Source organism: Triturus cristatus, chromosome 6 (assembly GCF_964204655.1).
Source record: "Triturus cristatus chromosome 6, aTriCri1.1, whole genome shotgun sequence".
In the NCBI taxonomy this organism is placed as follows: domain Eukaryota; kingdom Metazoa; phylum Chordata; class Amphibia; order Caudata; family Salamandridae; genus Triturus; species Triturus cristatus.
In genome coordinates this window covers 241,274,140-241,291,605 of record NC_140589.1, presented here as the reverse complement: position 1 = coordinate 241,291,605, position 17,466 = coordinate 241,274,140, and positions in this window count along the sequence as shown.

Sequence of the window (17,466 nt, the reverse complement as noted above, 5' to 3'; positions counted from 1 at the left end):
AAACACATTTCCAAAGAAATGACATTTAAAAGCAAACTTAAAACAATAATCCCTATACCATGTGATTTATCTAAATGCAGAGTTTTGTAGTGCGGCCAGTTGCCGCTGCGGTACAGCGCAAACGCAAGTCCAAATCCCACCGCTGATCACCAATGTTAGAAATGGGATTTCTGGTTGGCTAGGGCTTGCGCCAAAGCCAGACAGAAACCACCACTCTAGTCAGGGCTGGGGAGTTACACGCCAAAGATAACCCCTGCTCACCCCCTTGGTAGCTTGGCACGAGCAGACCGGCTTATCCCTGAGGCGATGTGTAAAGCGTTTGCGCGCGCACCCAGCAACAACACCCAAGGCCCACCACAAAGGAAACTCCACACAAGGTATTATATAAAAATAACCTTTGTATTCTACACAACACATTAGATAAAAACACACACTTTACAATGTGCCAACAGGCACGGGCAGAATTTACAAGGGATTATATGTACAGGGGACAGGGCCACATGGACCACTGTCAGGAATTAGCACTCTTAGAACATAGGAATAATACTGTAGTACAAAATAGCAAATGTAGCACACAACCAGTAACTACTGGTGTCAGGTAAGTACCACCTACGCAACCCTAACCACTTTAGGAAAATATTGCGCAGGGAATCAGGACCTCACTAGCACCACCTGTACTAGGAGAAAAACAACCACCTAAGTATCACAATACCTGTAGGGGTCTAAGCACATAAACACATGATGCATAAAATACATTCAGAGGTGTAAACACAATTTAGGAAAGAAAATATCATGAAGGCATTGCGCAGGCGCAAAAAGTACATGTATGAAAATCACCAGGCGCCCCAGGGGAGGGCACAAGATAACTGTCCCCAGGCCAACTGGCCTCTCAGGGGTGTAGAAATGACCAATATCCAATACTGTCAGGGCGCGACTGCGCAGGCTGCGCAAGCCCAAGCGTGGAGGGCACTACCTACACGTTGCAGTTGCCCACTAAGTGCTGGGCAACTGGAGAAACTGAGCTAGGGCACCGGCGTGCCTCTGGAGCCTCCCTGGGCTCTACAACATGAAATGCCCTGAGCCTTGCAGGCTCTGAACCAAGCAATGCCTCCGTGTACGTGGGAGCGGCCCGCTGCCTTCCGGGGCCGCTCCGCTGGTCAGGAAATGCCCCCGTAATCTGAGTCCCTCTGGACTCTCGGATAAATCAATCCCACGTTGGAGCGCCTCGCGCTCAAAAGACAATAGCTGCCCCCTTTGGTGGAGCCTCGAGGCTCTAGTGCCGATGCGGGTGTAACGTTGGAGCCTCGTGGGCTCTGTACAAATATGTACCCCGCTCACGGGGGAGAAATGCCCGCCTGAGCCTCTCTGGGACTCGGAGTCCCACACGGGGGACTCTTTCACGGTAGGGATGCGGGCCTCGTCTTTGGAGCGCACTAGCGCTCACAGCCAGTGTGCACACGGAGTCCCACCCCAGCCCTTCCACACTCACCGGGCTGGGGCTTGGTGACTCCCGCGTCGCCTCTGTTCTCTCGGTTCCGGCCGCACTCGTCAGCCCTTCTCCTCAGGGCCCCGGGGCGCAGGGTAGGCTCCTGCCGGCTCCGGGGCTTTCAATCAAACCGCCAGTCTTCGGTGGGAGGCGGGGTAGGCTCCCGCCCTCCTACTTCCTGATCCGGTTGTCCCGGCAGCCCGCCTGACTTCCTGGATGTCCCGGGCTGCAGCGGTGATTTTTAAATCTTGGCAATGAGAGGGGTAGGCTCCCTCGTAGATGCGGTATACGGCGGGGTGGGCACCCGCCGTAAGAATAAGCAAATAAGCGGGGTGGGCACCCGCAAGCACACCACTATGCGGGGTGGGCACCCGCCAATTAAATAATTAATTAAGCGGGGTGGCTCCCGCTCGATCGGAAAAGACGGGGCAAACGCCGGGTGGGCACCGGCTTTCAGCAATAAAGCGCTCCTGAGCGCTACAGGCAAATCCAAGCGCTTTGGGGGAAAGAAAAGCGCTTCCAGGCACTTAGGGGTGCCAGTAAACACCTAAGTCCAGCAAAGTTCTTCCCTGCATGCAGCAGGGCAGGGGTGGGGGGCAAGGCTGGACCCAGAGCCAGCTCACTGGGCCTCCAGGCAGGGAGGTAGTCCAAGTGGCGGTCCTCTGGTCCAGCAGCAGCAGCAGCCCCCCTCAGGTAAGATCCTGGCAGAGAACAGTTTCTGTGGGGACACAGCCCCATTTTTATACACTAAAACCCTTTGTTCTGGGTTCAGGGTGAGGGGGCAAACCAGTCGCAGCTGGTTGGGGAGCACCCTTGATGTGCTCAGCCCCTCACTCTATTCACTGGCAGGGCTAGGGTCGTCAGTCGCACCACAGGGGGCGGAGCCAGCATTGTGTGGGGAAAACCCTGCCCTATTCAGGACCCAGGTGTACTCCTCCCACCCATCTAGCTGCTGATCTCCCCATTCACCACTGGGTGACTCATCCTGACTCTGGGGAATCCCTAGCCCGTCACATGACCTCAACCAGCCAATCATGCGACAAGGCACCCATTTCACACTGCACACCGAAGTGCCCACTTCTAGAAGTGGCACTTCCACACTAGGTACATGCACGCCGCACACATCATCGCGCAGCATTCAATCACACGAGTCCGCACATACCAAACTCGGGCCTGCACACCCCATGCATCAGGAACTACTAGGGACACATACATTCCCCATGCATTCCTATGGGAGGGCATGCCTATCTCACCGCATGCACTCAGAGCGCGCACGCACTTTACCCTGGGACACAGGGAAAGTGCGCAGAAACCAAAAAATCACCACACCAAGTCACCAATAAAAAGCAAAAAAGTTCAAGGGTGAACCTGCCAGAAGGGCCAAGTCCAACACTTCTCATTTGAGTAGAAACCAACAGAAAGTTGCTTGTAGTAAGCTTTATAAAGTTCTTAATCTTCAAAAATGAATCAGCAAAAAATCCCAATGCATTTCGGGCTGTCCACATAAGCCCTTCGTCAGGGGCATCTACAAATATAAGCATAACTATATATAGTCTGCAAGCATTACAATGTAGCGTAGAACAATTAACAGATATCATTTAACGGATTCATACTTTCTAACAGTGACATTTTCATAATTGTGACTTAAATTACGACTTTACCATTAAAGAGGATTTTAAATTGCAATTCATTTGAGTCTAAAAGTGACATTTCTACCTGCTCTCAACCAAACGTTATCACTTGTTAAATGTAATAAGATAACCCAATATTATGTAATAGTAGGGATAAACCGAGTAGTAGTGAAAACTAATTTGGGCGTTTTTTTTACTTCCAAGACATGTAAAACTGAAATCAACATGTCCTAATATTTTAATAGAATGCACATTGCCTTATGGACATTTAGGGTCCACCTTAGGGGTGACATATAATTATTATAATATTATAATGATTAAAAAAGCAGGTTTAGGCCTGACAAAAGATGTGTTTTGCCAGGTTGAAATAATTCTTTAAAACTGCACTACAGGCTGCAATGGCAGGTGTGATTCAAGTTTTAAAGTGCTACTTCAGTGGCTGGCACAATGAGTGCTGCAGGACCACCAGTACCATTTAATGTACAGACCCTTGGTGCCATTTAGTACCATATACTAGGGATTTATAGGTAAACTAAATGTGCCAATCAGCTGTAGACCAACACAAACAAATTCAGAAAACAAGAGGGGTGAAAGCAAACATTTGGGGGAAGATCACACCAAGGATGTCGGGTTTAAAATGATCTCTTTGCTGAATCTATATTATGAAACACAAATGTACGGAATAGTAAGCAAGAAAGAGAGATTGAATCACATAATCATAGAGTATGCTAAATTCTGCAATCTGCTTCACAATACTGACCCGGGTTTTGAAAGCGAATGTATAGTTTCAATTTCTGGAAAGTCTGCCATATCTCTATGTATTCCCACCCCTTCATTTTAACAACACACACTAGTGGAGGGCACTACTATTAACTCAGGTCTCAAGTATACAAACTTAGTCTAACTCTGGAAGGCAAAAACAAAAACTTAAACATCTCCAATTGCTCCATAAGACTGTCACAACTTTGGTGTCTGGTCAGAAAACCTGAGACCTTATCTCATGCATTACAAAACTGATACACTAGATCCCCATAAATATTAAAATTAACTTATTGAGATGCAGCGCTTCACTCACAAATCCTGCACTAACTTAACAACCACATTATCCTGAAAATGTTGCAGCCCCAAAGAAGGCAGGTACTTTCCGGTCCAATGATGATTTGAAAACGTTAAAATCAGTAAATACAAATGCCTTTTTATAAATAAAAGAAGAACTCTTCCAATGAGACAAAGCGTGAATCATTGGTGTATCTGTACTTAATGATATTCAATACATCTTGGTAGTATGTAGTTTGCTATGGTTCTACAGCTCATTTAGTCTTGTGAAGATGGAGGAACGACCCATGTATAAAGTGCCTAATTTGTAAATAAAAGTACCAGGGTTCTCGTCAGGATCCACTGCATATATCACCACCCATTGTCACGGCCAGCACTGCCAATGACAGTACCAACGCAACTACTAACCATCACACTGTGACAATTCAGACTATTCCAAGCCCTCAAAGCTATAAGAATGTCTTGTGCGCCAGGTAGTAGTCATTTTTAATATATATTGAATTAAGAAACAACTGCTGTTGTGCTTATCTCTAAATTAAACAGACAGCGCTACCATGTAGCAGATTGTCATAAATGCTGGTATTGACAATTAGATGCCGGTGCTGAGCATCGGAAACCACTGTCTCAAATTAAGCGCGGTCAGTAGGCTGGACAGTATGCTGGACATACCTAGTTTGGACTAATAAAGAAAGCTGAATGGTATTTACTGCCATAATGAGACCACATCCATGAGGCCTTTCTCGGTGAATGAAAATATGAAGGAAAGCATACCAAAGGATAGGGAACGGCTGTATGCCTGAATATGTTTTAAAAAATGCAGTCCAGCAGAAATAAGAAACATTGTGTTCTAATTATTGCTTACAAAAATATTATCCCAATGGGTGTAGATTTATTAATATTAAATTCATTTTGTCAATATTTTTATAAACAATGTTTAGAACACGATATTTCTGTCAAATAGCATTTTAGTTACTATATTCTCATGCCATGCTGTGCACCTCACAGCAGTTAGCCAGTTAACAGGCTCTGCAAAACATAATTGCTCTGCGTTGGCTGTATTTGACCTTGTCAGTGGCAATGGCTACATCACATAAATAGATTTATGTCAGCAGAATTTACAGTTAAAACCAGTCAGAAGTTTTCAGCTACATAAATAACAAATACTAGAAAAAATTAATAAAAGAAAAAGTTGCAGTAGTTGATGCTGGTACCACAGTGCATTAAACAGTGTATATTTACAGTGTTACAAGTAGAGCTTCGATGAGTTGCATTTTGCAGTACATACTAAACATCAGGGGCAGCTTTTAACTAAAATATATACAAACAACACTGCCTTAAACTTGCTTATGTGACGAAGCCATCCTACTTTAAAAACAACTGAACAATAGATTTGTGTCTGGCATGATCCCAGAGGAGCTTAACTTCTTTTTAGGATCGAGCGGGGCAGTGCATGCGCTGCTCTGCCAGGTATGCTGTGTTCAGGTAGGGACTTGACGCTCCGCCCACTCTCCGACAATATTTTTCATTGGGTTGTGTCATTGTCCACTTTAAAATGTGGCTTTTTTTAAAAACTTTTGTGTAGACTTATATATAGCACGAACTAGACCCGAAGATGTCAGGTATCAGAGCTCTTTACATGAGCACCAGTTTCGTTACACAAGGACACATTCATTTTTTGCTAGGCACTGGGAGATTAAAGGATTTGCCCAGAATCACAGGATGTTGAGCATCCTTGCCTAGACTCGAACCAGGGTCCCCAGCTTCGAGGTCCAGAGCTGTAGCCCATAAGGCTACATCCTCTCTTGGCTGTTCATTGGTCAATAGGCTCAGTAGTCCCTCCTTAGTACCACCTTGTCTCATTTTGTAACCTCCCATGGCGACACCCCCTGATGCGAGTGTTGTTACTCGGTAGGCTTTAATAAGAGCCTCCAGCACTATTTTCTCAAATAGCTTTGTCCTGACTGCTGTTGCAGGCAGGACACCTCTCTCCTAACGTTTTTTTTCTCCAGTTTTTAGAGCACCAACACGTTTGCAATGCAATAGGTCTCGCATTTGTGAGAGTTTAAGCTATTGGCATTGTAAATGACAATGCCTTTTACGTATGTGTTTTAAAAACAACACATACATAAAAGGCATTGTTAGTTACAATATCAATAGCTCAAACTGTCGTAAAGGCGAGAACTATTGCATTGCAAATGCTTGTTTAGAAGGTTGTGCTGTGAATTACTCCTCTAGCTGCTATCTAAATATTCTCATTTGCTGCCTTTTGAAATTTCTGTTCTTTTAGCACTAACATGAAAAGCAGAATAACTTGTGGATTTCATAGTGGCCATCCAGTAAAAAAAGAAAAGCAATTGTCCTCCTACCCAATCTGACATTCTCAACAATCAGCAACAATAAGGTTTCGAAAATATTCCTTTATTTCATGATACCTGCTTATCCTTAAACTTAATGTGACATCAGTAGACGGCGCCATTTAGTCCCCAAACACGAGTTGCCAGGGACTGGAAGGGTGGTACATGTGAACCTGTAGAAAATGTGCAGTGTCACTCCAACAATCCATTCAAATTATGAGTTCATCTCAGCGGAATGGGGATTAACCGGGTGGACCTGGATTTACAATGCGAAATTACACACAGAATTGTCATTTCATGAGAATTATTGTTCACATTTGCCACCTGCTCTAATTAGCTGGTAAATGTGAGTGAGGGTCTTCCGAGGCTGGGGGCAGAGAGGATGTACGGGAGGTGAAGGGAGGCTGTAGTTTAGCATGGGGCAGGAAAGCAAGTCCGGGTTGTAAAGCAAGCAGCCTGCACCCAAAGTGATTTTACCAGCCTGTAAAACTGGGTCTGTTGTTTCTGCACCCATTGCATCTGTGCGCGAGAACAACAACACACTCCTGTTTGGACAAAGCAAAAATGCCATTCAGAAATTCCACTCGACTCATGATCGAGGGGTCAGGGATTCGCTGTCACGCCTTGAGCGCTTTGCAATTTTATAAAATGCCTTTAGCAAACCTGAGGAATCTTTTCTTTTTTTGCTTTCTTCTCCTATTTACGAGACAGACAAATACGTCCAGTTTCACATTCTCAAAATGGAAAATATTTGAAGAGTTCTTTAGTGTATTGCCAGGAAGTGGAGTAGTGCGGTAGCTCTGAAAGACTTTGAGCAGCCTGCACCTCCAGGCTGGGCCCCATTAATGGCGCCTGTTTGTAATTCAGTGTGTGTCAATACCTCACGCTTAGCCAGAGGTATGCATATTACATCTAGCTTATTTTGGACGGATCCACAGCTCTTCCTGCAGCAATGTGCTGTGATTAACTATGTGTTAAAAGCTGTGTGAGGTTTTGAATGTTGTGATGGGCTGAGCGTTATGGTATTATTAATAATATTTCTGTAATGCTTTATTTGGACGTCTGAAGTGTATTTCTTCACTGTAATGATGTTTGCGTAATTGCTGCACCAGACCACATGCATTCTCCCCCCAGGAAAGCCATGCTGTCTGTGCCAGGCTACCACGAGGCAGCCAGGATTTACTGGATCACTGAAAACTGTTTGGTTTTGGGGATGAGATTGTTTAGACCTAGCGGGAGCTCTTTATTTTATTATGAGACTCATTAACCCATGGACGTCAATTTACCAAAATGCCAGGGGTAGAGGATTCGACATCACACGCCATTTGACGTTTACTTTCACTCACACTCACATGCTTACACATACACACACACACATTCACACATACACGCACTGTCTCATATATAAACACACTCTCCCCTGCAAGCATGCACAAAATATACATTTAAATTCATTTTTTTCTTACCTCACCGGACAGGGAGTCATTTTCCAGCTAACTGTACATCATTTGTTTACTACACTAATAGTGAATAGTATATTATATTATTCCCTATTAATGTAATACAAAAAAACAGGAAAATGGAGCCCCAGCCGACGCCCTGATGGACGAGCTGCCCCTATGTTCATGTCACTGATTTTGTCACCTCTGAGGCCCGGGGTTGCAAAGGTAGTGCCAGGGGTCTCAAGGGGCAAGCCAGGGGTCGCAGCTGCGATCCCTAAATGACGTCCATGCATTACACTTTCAGATTGGTTATTGCTCTCAATAACTGATAGTGAATGTGTTTTTTCGTTCCTTGCCTTTCTCATTCACTTTCATAATTTGCAAGCAGTCCAGTGTAAAAAGAACCTCGTTATAAGTGGCCCAATAATCACCCCGGTTTTCCCGCCCCGGGAATTATTGATTTTATGGCCATAGGTAATTTCAGGATTGGTTAGATTATAAAATAATGAGGAATAACAGAAAGGAGTCACTATTTTCATACTGATTTCTCTATTTTGAAACGATTTCCCCCCGAAATGCTAGATTTAGATTTCCATACCATGGGTATCCCCTCACAACTCGCGATTCTACGCGGTGCTGGTAACTCTTACAGGCCCCCATGAGGAAATATGCGCCCCTTTGAGTGAGGTCTTTAGTTGGCATGACTTCAGACAGGAATTGCCAGATATAAGTTATTGGACACACTCAAAATGAAGTTTTGTTTTGTTTGTCTACCTCACGAAACGATGCCAGCACCTACTTAAATGCACAAAAATAACCCAAATATCTAACAGCTTGTATGCTTCAGCATCACAGGTGAACATCCGCACTTTGGGGAATATTTACAAGCCCCTATCGCCACCACGTTACTGTTAGTGACATTGTGGTGGTAAAAGGGGCTTCGCCTTATTTACAAGGCATAGTTAAGCCACTTAACACGGCCTAAGACTGCCTTGTAAATAAGGCACCCTTTCACGGTGTACTTAGCCTGAAAAGGGAAGGCAATGAGTGTTGTGGGGGGCGTTCCACCGCAACACCCATTGATTTTGACGATGCCCCCTATTTACAAGGGTGGAATAAATAGGAGGCAGCGTCAAAATTAAGACCAGGGAAAACCTGGTCTTAAACAGGCAAAATGAGGAAAAATGCTTTATTTCCCCTTGATTTTGTGTTTCCATGTGTGCTGCGTGTGCAGCACACATAGAAACAGTAAATTGCCATTGATTGTTTATGTGCAGGATGGTGACCCTTCCTTCACATAAACAATAAAAACAAATTACATTTTGCAACTTCTATGTGTGCTGCATCAAGCAGCACACATAAAAGTTGCAAAACATAATTTAAAGATTGTTTATGTGCAGGATGGGTGACCTCTTGTTCTATGGTGCAAGGGTGCCTGCGTTGGTGCTAGACTGCACAGTTTAGTGCCAGCGCAGGGGTAAATGGAGGGCTGCACCATATTGTTGAAAATATGGTACAGCCCTGCGTGTCTGATGTGGCAGAGTGCAGCGTTACGCCAGGCTTTCTGGTGAATGAACGTTTTAAATCTGTGCATTATCTAGCGCTTGTTAGCAAAATTGCCCAAAATAGTCTAGTTCACTTTAAAAAAAATATATATTGAAGACATGGATTATTCTAGCCGGGGCCGTAGCCGGATTGGGAAGTGGGGAAGGTGGGTTTTGTGTGCTGGGTCAGGCCATATTTATCTTTGGCCCTTCCAAATAACTGAGGCAGCTGGCACAGTATTTAAAGGTGTGTGAGTTCTGAAGATGAATAAACAATGCCTTTAAATTTTGATTTTATCTTGTTAAATTTGCTGTGTGTTCCAAGATAGGTTAAATGTCAGGCTATGTCTTCTGACAAATTGCGTGGAGATGTTGTTTACTTTAGCGGGTCAGGGTGCCTGGTAATGTGATCTTAGCGTCAGTGTGTAGTCAGAAGTTGAGGTGTTCCATAAGAGGTATTGGGTCATCGTTAGTGAGTGTGCATTGGACGGTTTCATTGAAGATGATGGCGATGCCCTCACCATGTTTGCTGGTGTGGTCTCGATGTTTCATCTTGCAAATGTCAGGGGTGGCATGTGGTGATATTGGGGTTCGAGGATGGGTTGAGTTACGTTTCAGTGATGAAGGCAATGTCTGGTGAGTGGGTGGTGATGGTGTCCCAGATTTTCAATTTTGTTTGCAAAGGAATTGGGCGTGGAGCAGGACGCAGAGTTGTTTGTGGCTTTCCAAGTGGGAGTGGTGTGGGCTCCGGTTAGAGTGGGGGGACCTGTGTAGCAGGAAAAGTGGCAGAGGTGGCAGGTGAAGTGTCCTTTGGTTGATTGCAGAGAAGACACGATGCAGTTGTTGTTGTGGTGTCTAGGGCCAGCAGCTCCTTGGTGGTGTATCAGCGTCAGGTGCCTCCATACGTAGCCCTAGGAGGTGGGAGGGGCTGTCCAGGAGATGTGGGTGGGAAATATTTACAAGCCCCTATCGCCACCACGTCACTTTTACCAGGCACCCTGGCCTACAGACCCCCAGGACCCTGACCACCCTACTGCAAAGACATCACCAACCTCATCGCCCCACTCGCCAACGATTCCCTCCACTACGTCCTGGGCAGTGACCTCAACTTTCACGCCGGTGACCCCAGCAATGCTAATTCCACCCCCCTGCTGGAAAACCTCAACAGCATCAGCCTCACCCAACTGGTCACCAAACCCATTCACAAAGCCAGAAGCACACTAGACTCCATCTTTACCTCCAGCAACAGAATCAAATTCACCGACATCACAGAACTCATCTGGACCAACTACGCCATTGTTCACTTTACCTTCACTGACACCCAGCACCCCACCGCTAAGCACCACAGCGTCTCCTACTGCAGCTGGTGCATGGTAGCCGAGACTCTGTAGACACAAGCCCCTCAACTCCACTCAACCTGAAACTTCAGCATACCTCGACCAGGCCGTTCAGAACTTCTCCACCATCTTTGATCAACAAATGTGCCAACAGAGTCACCCTGCTGAAACTAATGGAGCCAACAAAACCTCCAAAAACTGGGACACCGCCGGGGCTCAGGACCATCAAGTGCAACTGCTACCAATTCAAGAAGCGTTGGTGTGTCACTAAGAACCCCTCAGACAGAGTCACCCACAAAGCAGCCCTCAACAACTACTGTCTGCGCATTAAAGAAGCCAAGAGAGTAGCCATCACCGCCTGCATCAACAGTGCAGCCAACCACACAAAGGAACTTTCAAAATTGTTAAGGAATACTCCAACCCGACAGCTACGGAGAACACCATCCACCCCTCCCAAGAACTCTGCATCACCCTCTCTTCTACCACATCAAGACTGCCCCCATCTACAACAATGTTGACACCTAAACCCCCCACACTCTGCCTTGACAACATTGACTGCCAGTCAACTCCATCCAAATGATAACCACCTGGTCTCCGCTCAACACCCAGACCACCACAGCCAACATGTCATTCATACACTTTGGGGCACCCAACGACCGCCACCATCTCTTCAGCTTGGGAGCCAACCCAATCAGCTGGGAACTCACCAGCATCCTCAACACCTCCATCTCCACAGCAACCTTCCCAGATATATGGTGACACACAGAGGTCACACCCCTCCTAAAGAAGCCCTCTGCCGACCCCAGCAACCTCAAAAACTACTGGCCAAACTCCCTGCTACTTTACCCACCCAAAGTATTCAAGAAAGCCATCAACCAACAGCTCACTGAATACCTGGAATATAACCAACTTTTTGATGCCCAACAATCAGGATTCCTTGCTAGCCACAGCACTGAGACTGCACTGATCGCTGCCACAGACAACATCAGATCCCTCCTGAGACCATAGCTGGTGGCCAGCCGAACTCAGACTGACACCCACTTCAACAGACCACGCACCCCACCTTCGTATCCTTCACGACAGCCAACTTACCCTGAAATTAAAAATGAATGCAGTCGCCTCCTCCTACTTCCATATACTCCACATGCTCCACAGACTCATAATGTGGATCCCCATCAACACCATGATGCAGGCACACATCGCCAGCTACCTCAACTATGGCAACACTCTCTGTGCCAGAATCTCCACCCATTTCCTCAAAAGACTTCAAACCATACAAAATACAACAGGCAGATTCATCCTGGACCTCCCCATATTGACTCACATCACCCCTCACCACAGAAACCTCCACTGGTTCCCCATGCAGAAGAGATGCCAGTTCAAGATCCACGCACACACATACAGAGCCCTCCAGGACCATCTTTCATCAAACATTGACTGAACTTCAACCGGCCCGCAAGACACCTTTGCTCTGCCTCCTTGCCCACGCACCACCCCATCCATCGCAGCCACAGTGGGGGTCACTCTTTCTTCTTCATCATGGCCAAGACCTGGAACGGCCTTCACCTCCGCACATCACCCTCCCTGGCGGACTTTAGAAAGAAACTCAAGACCTGGCTCTTCGACTGAGACACAGCACCCAGATACCCATAGGGGTGACAGTGCTGAACTATGCAAAAGCTGATTGATTTATTGGCTGTTTGATTGAAAGAAGTCAATGTGTTTCCAGTGCGCAACAAAATTAAATAGTTGTAAATGAACTGTACAAATATGTCAACATATACCAGCAGTTATAAATGCACAAAGAAAGCACAATTTGTTTTATAATGTCGAAATATGATGGGAATTTTTAAGATCAAACCAAATCTTGGTGATGCACAAATGACATGTATTGTATTGTATTGTATTGGACATTTGTACAGCGCTTACTACCCCTGTTTTTGGCACTGGAGTGCTCCTACATGGACAGCAAGCTACGCCATATAAGGTGGTGTGTAGTTGGAAGGGTGTTGTCTTTGTTTAGTGATCCTATGTGGGAAGTGTTTCCATGTCGTTTGTGATGACCACCGATGTGCCGTTATCATGCTACGAAATTAATTGCGTAGCAGTGTTGTGGATGTTGAGCTGTCGGACGCACAGATGTGCAGTTTATGGTTTTTCAGTACGCTGGCAGCTTCAAACAGCTCTGCATGTGTCTTTATGGTATTTGTTATGATATAGCCTGCTTTGCTGGTTACTACACTAAATTGTCCAATCAAAAATTTTGGGTAAAAGTCTGGGGCATAGGTGGCATTGCTGGCATTGTTGGAGGGAGAGAGAAGTGGAGAGATCTGCTGGGATGTTCATTGTTACTATCTCCTCATATCTGAAAGTCATTGTGAGATTTAAAGTAGCAGCCATAGTCTATAGATATTTGGGACCTGCAGGCATAGACTAGATTAAAGCCCTCCAATTGACAAGCACTGTGGACAGAGCTCTTCATTTACTCCATGCCTGTTCATTTGGTGAGGGCTGGTTCATTGGCTGCATAGTACTGGTGATGGACAACCCTCGTAGCAGATATGTCTATGGTATTAGTAGTGTGGGCAAGAAATGTTGTCTGAGCTTAAATAACTACATAATACCCCATAGGAGCATAAGTCAGTCCTCCTTAATTTATCATCAAAGTAGTCTGCTGGTTGGGTTGTTTTCAGTCTGTGGGTTGCAAGTTAAAGATTGAGCTTTAGAGTGCAACTGTCTTTTCAGGTTCTGTTGTCAGGATGTGTGATTCTTTACTTGTCTAGGAAATAGCCATGTCTGCAACTGTCTTATGAAGTTTACCTGCTCCTGGATTCTTAGAATGCTGGCTGGTAGGTTGTTCTATAACTTGGCCACTTGTACTGAGAAAGCAGTACCTCCTAAGGATTTATTATAGTAAGGTGGTATAAAGATAAGGGGTACAAGCCTGGAGCTCAGTATCATGAGTTGTTTGTATTGCTTGAATTTAGCCTGAAAGTATAGCAGTACTTTCCCTTGCAGGCTCTGTGAATAATTCAAAGTGCCTTGAACATTGCTCTTCTAGCTATAGGTAGCCTTCTGGGGTGATTGCAAGATTGGAGTCATGTGTTCTCTTAGGTGAAGGCAGAGAAGGAGTCTTGCAGCAGCATTTTGTATGAGTTGTATTTTGAGTTTGATGAATGCAGGTGTAACAAGGTATACGCTGTTGGCATAGTCAAGCTTGGAAATTATCCATGGTACAGGAAGATGCAACCTAGTGTTTTCATTTTGTAGATGGCACCCTATTTTCTTTGATAACATGTGGTATTCATGGTTAACCTTAGGTTTCTGACTTGTCTTGACATTGTTGGAGGGGCCTCATGTTAGCGGAAGGCTGGTATTTTTGTCATTTTCTGCAGGTAATAAGCTCTGCCTTGGCAATATTTAGCTTTAGATGGTGTTGGACCTGTCAACATTAGGGTGTTCTTTACCCCATCTTTTTGCCTCTCATTTTTGCTGATTTATTTTGTTGGCCCTAGGACTTTGAGTACTTTACCAATTCTAATCAGTGCTAAATTGCATATGCTTTTCACAAACCATGATGACATTGGTATATACCTGATTGTCACGTTTATTGTGCTGGTAAGTCCCTTGTTAAGAGGTATACCATATACGCTGGGCTCATACTTAAAACGCTAAAATTGGGCTGCAGCACTGATTATACCACCCACAGAAGTATCCTTTCAAGCCTGTCTCATGCCTGCCGCTGCAGTGCCTTGGTGTGCAGTTTACTGCCACTTCAGCATGGCATTTAAAACTACTTACCAGACCTTAAACTCTCCTTTTATTGTTGTTGTTGTAGTAACTTTATTCGATATAAAAAATCATAAAAGTATAAAACATTATAAAAACAATCTTTAAAAGAAAAAAAAAAGGAAAAAAGACAAGAACCCACTACAACATTGGGTTCCCCATGTATACAGCATAACATTTTTAACAATATCTGATACAGCATAGTTCATTGACATCAAAGAACAAAGTACAAAGGATAAAAATGTCATGAAAAGGGGGGAATTTAGGGCTGTAGATGGTGTTACTTTGCAAGCTGAAAACTAGGGGGTAGGCTAAAGGGATAAAATTATTCACAGTAAATATTTAATGTTTCTTAAGAAGTCTCTGCCTTATCCTCCAGGCTCCCCCCAGAAACTTTGCGGTCCCGATTATAACGCTAGGGACTGTCGTCTCATGAGTTAGAATACGCAAGGCCACCCTATATGACCTACAACCCAGATTGGCACATACGGGTTTCAACCATCTAGATCTGGGTTGTTTGTAGGCCTGGCATGCAAACAAAAAGTGGCCGATGGATTCCGAGGGGGAGGCACAACCTGGACAGCCTATATCACCCCCCTTCCCACCTTTCCACCCTGTTTGAAAGTCATGAAGTAGTAATGTGCCATATCTTAATTGAAGATAGAGAGACCTGTCGCTAGGCGATTCAATGATATCTAAAAAAGCCTCTAATTTGGGGGCAAGTTTGGCATCCAAACATTTTTCAGTGAGGATGCCTCTCTGAGTGATAGCGATGACCCAATCCCAGTAAATATTTTTAACAATGGGCTTAGAAGGTGGTTGCTGATTCTCCCAGGAGTCTCCCAAGCCCAGCTCCAGCACCAGTTTTTGTAAATTGGATACCCACGAGATCTTATGACAGGCTCCAAGATGTAATATATCGTCCAGAGCAGCGGCGTATCGGCATAGGTCCGGGGACCTTCTGAGCCTCACCCAGTACAATAGAGGGCGCAGCCTAGCCACATCGTTTATAGGATGTCTGCCAAGATCGCTACGGAGAGGGACAAGTGGGGTAGACAAAGGAAGCGAGACTATGTCTCTAAAAAACTTATTTTCGGATTTAGTCATCTCTGCAAGATTTTCAAATCCCCAAAGTTCCGCCCCGCAGAGAGATGCAGATAGCGCCTTCCCCTGGTATACCTTGGTTGCTGCAGCTATAGGCCGACTATATGACAGCCTCTGGTGTCTGGCAATAGCTCCTGCGGCTCGTTTGTGGTTTAGCAGCATTTTGGATGTGTGAGGTGCCCATTTCAACTTATTATTAATCCTCACCCCAAGATAGTCAAAGTCTGACACGAGCTCCAGATTACAGTTGTCGACCTTGATGTTATTCTTAGATCTTTTGGAAGGGGACATGGCCATTAGCTTGGTCTTTGATGTATTGATCTTCAAGCCCCTGATGTTACAGAACTCGGTAAAACGGGACAGCAATTTTTGAAGACCCATGGGGCTCTTTGAGATCAGCAGCGTGTCATCTGCGAAAAGCAGAGAGGGTGATTTTTCACCGCCCAAGACTGGGGCGTCGACCCCATCGTCTCTCAAATAGTCTACCACTCCATTAATAAAGAGAGAGAACAGGGTCGGTGCCAAAACACAGCCCTGGCGGACCCCTCGCCTCACTGCTATTCTCTCAGTCAGCTGACCCTGGTGCCCCCATCTTACTCTCGCAAAGTTGCCTTCGTGGAGCCGTTTAAGGAGGTCCAAAATTAAGGGGGGAATGCCCAAATCAGCTAGGACTTGCCACAACTTTGGCCGAGGTACCAGGTCAAAAGCTGTTTTGAGGTCGATAAAAGCCAGGTATAAGCTGCCCTTTTCAATAGTAACAGATTTCCAGTAGATAGTACAGAATCTGAAAACCTGATCTATCGTTCCAAACCCTTGCCTGAATCCGGCCTGGAAATGTGAGAGAATGCCATCCTCATCAATCCAGGCCTTAATCCTGGTCAGGAGGACCCTGCCTACCACTTTTTGAATCACATCAATTAGACTGATAGGTCTGTAGTTGGCAGGGTCCTCTCGATCACCTTTTTTGAAGATGGGCACCACCTCCGCCCCCTTCCAGGAATCTGGTACCGGGTACCCTGACACTATATTATTCAGAGTATGTAAAATAAATTCGGCCCAGAGTTCCCTATCATAAAGAAGGAGGTCTCCCGGGAGACCATCAGGTCCCGCTGCCTTACCCGATGCTATCGTGTTAATTGCTAATTGGATCTCGATCAGACCAAACTGCCCCCCCACCCCGAGGAGCTGAGGGCTCAGGGACTGAACTCAGCTCCTCCGAAGTTGATTCATCACCCGGAGAATATAGACCAGAAAAGTACCCAAACCACTGATGCCCCGTTATATGATTTGGGATTGGATCTGCCCCACCCCTTGTGCTGATGTTAATAAGATCCCAAAACGGGGATGAGTCTTTTAAACGTGCTGCACGCTTCAGGTCCTGCCAATGATCTTCCTCGCATTGGCGCTTTGCTTTCTTTATGGCGCTATAATAAGATTTCCGGGCATAAATGATAGAGGGTTGATCCCTTGCTTTTAAGACCCTAGCAAGTACCTGTCTCCTTTCCCTGCATTCGCTTGAAAACCACAGGTTTACCATTTTCGATCTGGGTAGCTTACAATCGCCTTTGGCACTTGATTCGAAAAACTTCCCCACCTTAACCACGGCCTCCAAATAGATCTGATTAAAACCCTTGACAGGCAAGATATTGGAAGAACTAGCAGGGGCAGCGTCCATTAAACTTATGCTTTCTTCCACAATGTTTTTGATCCTGTCCAAATCCAG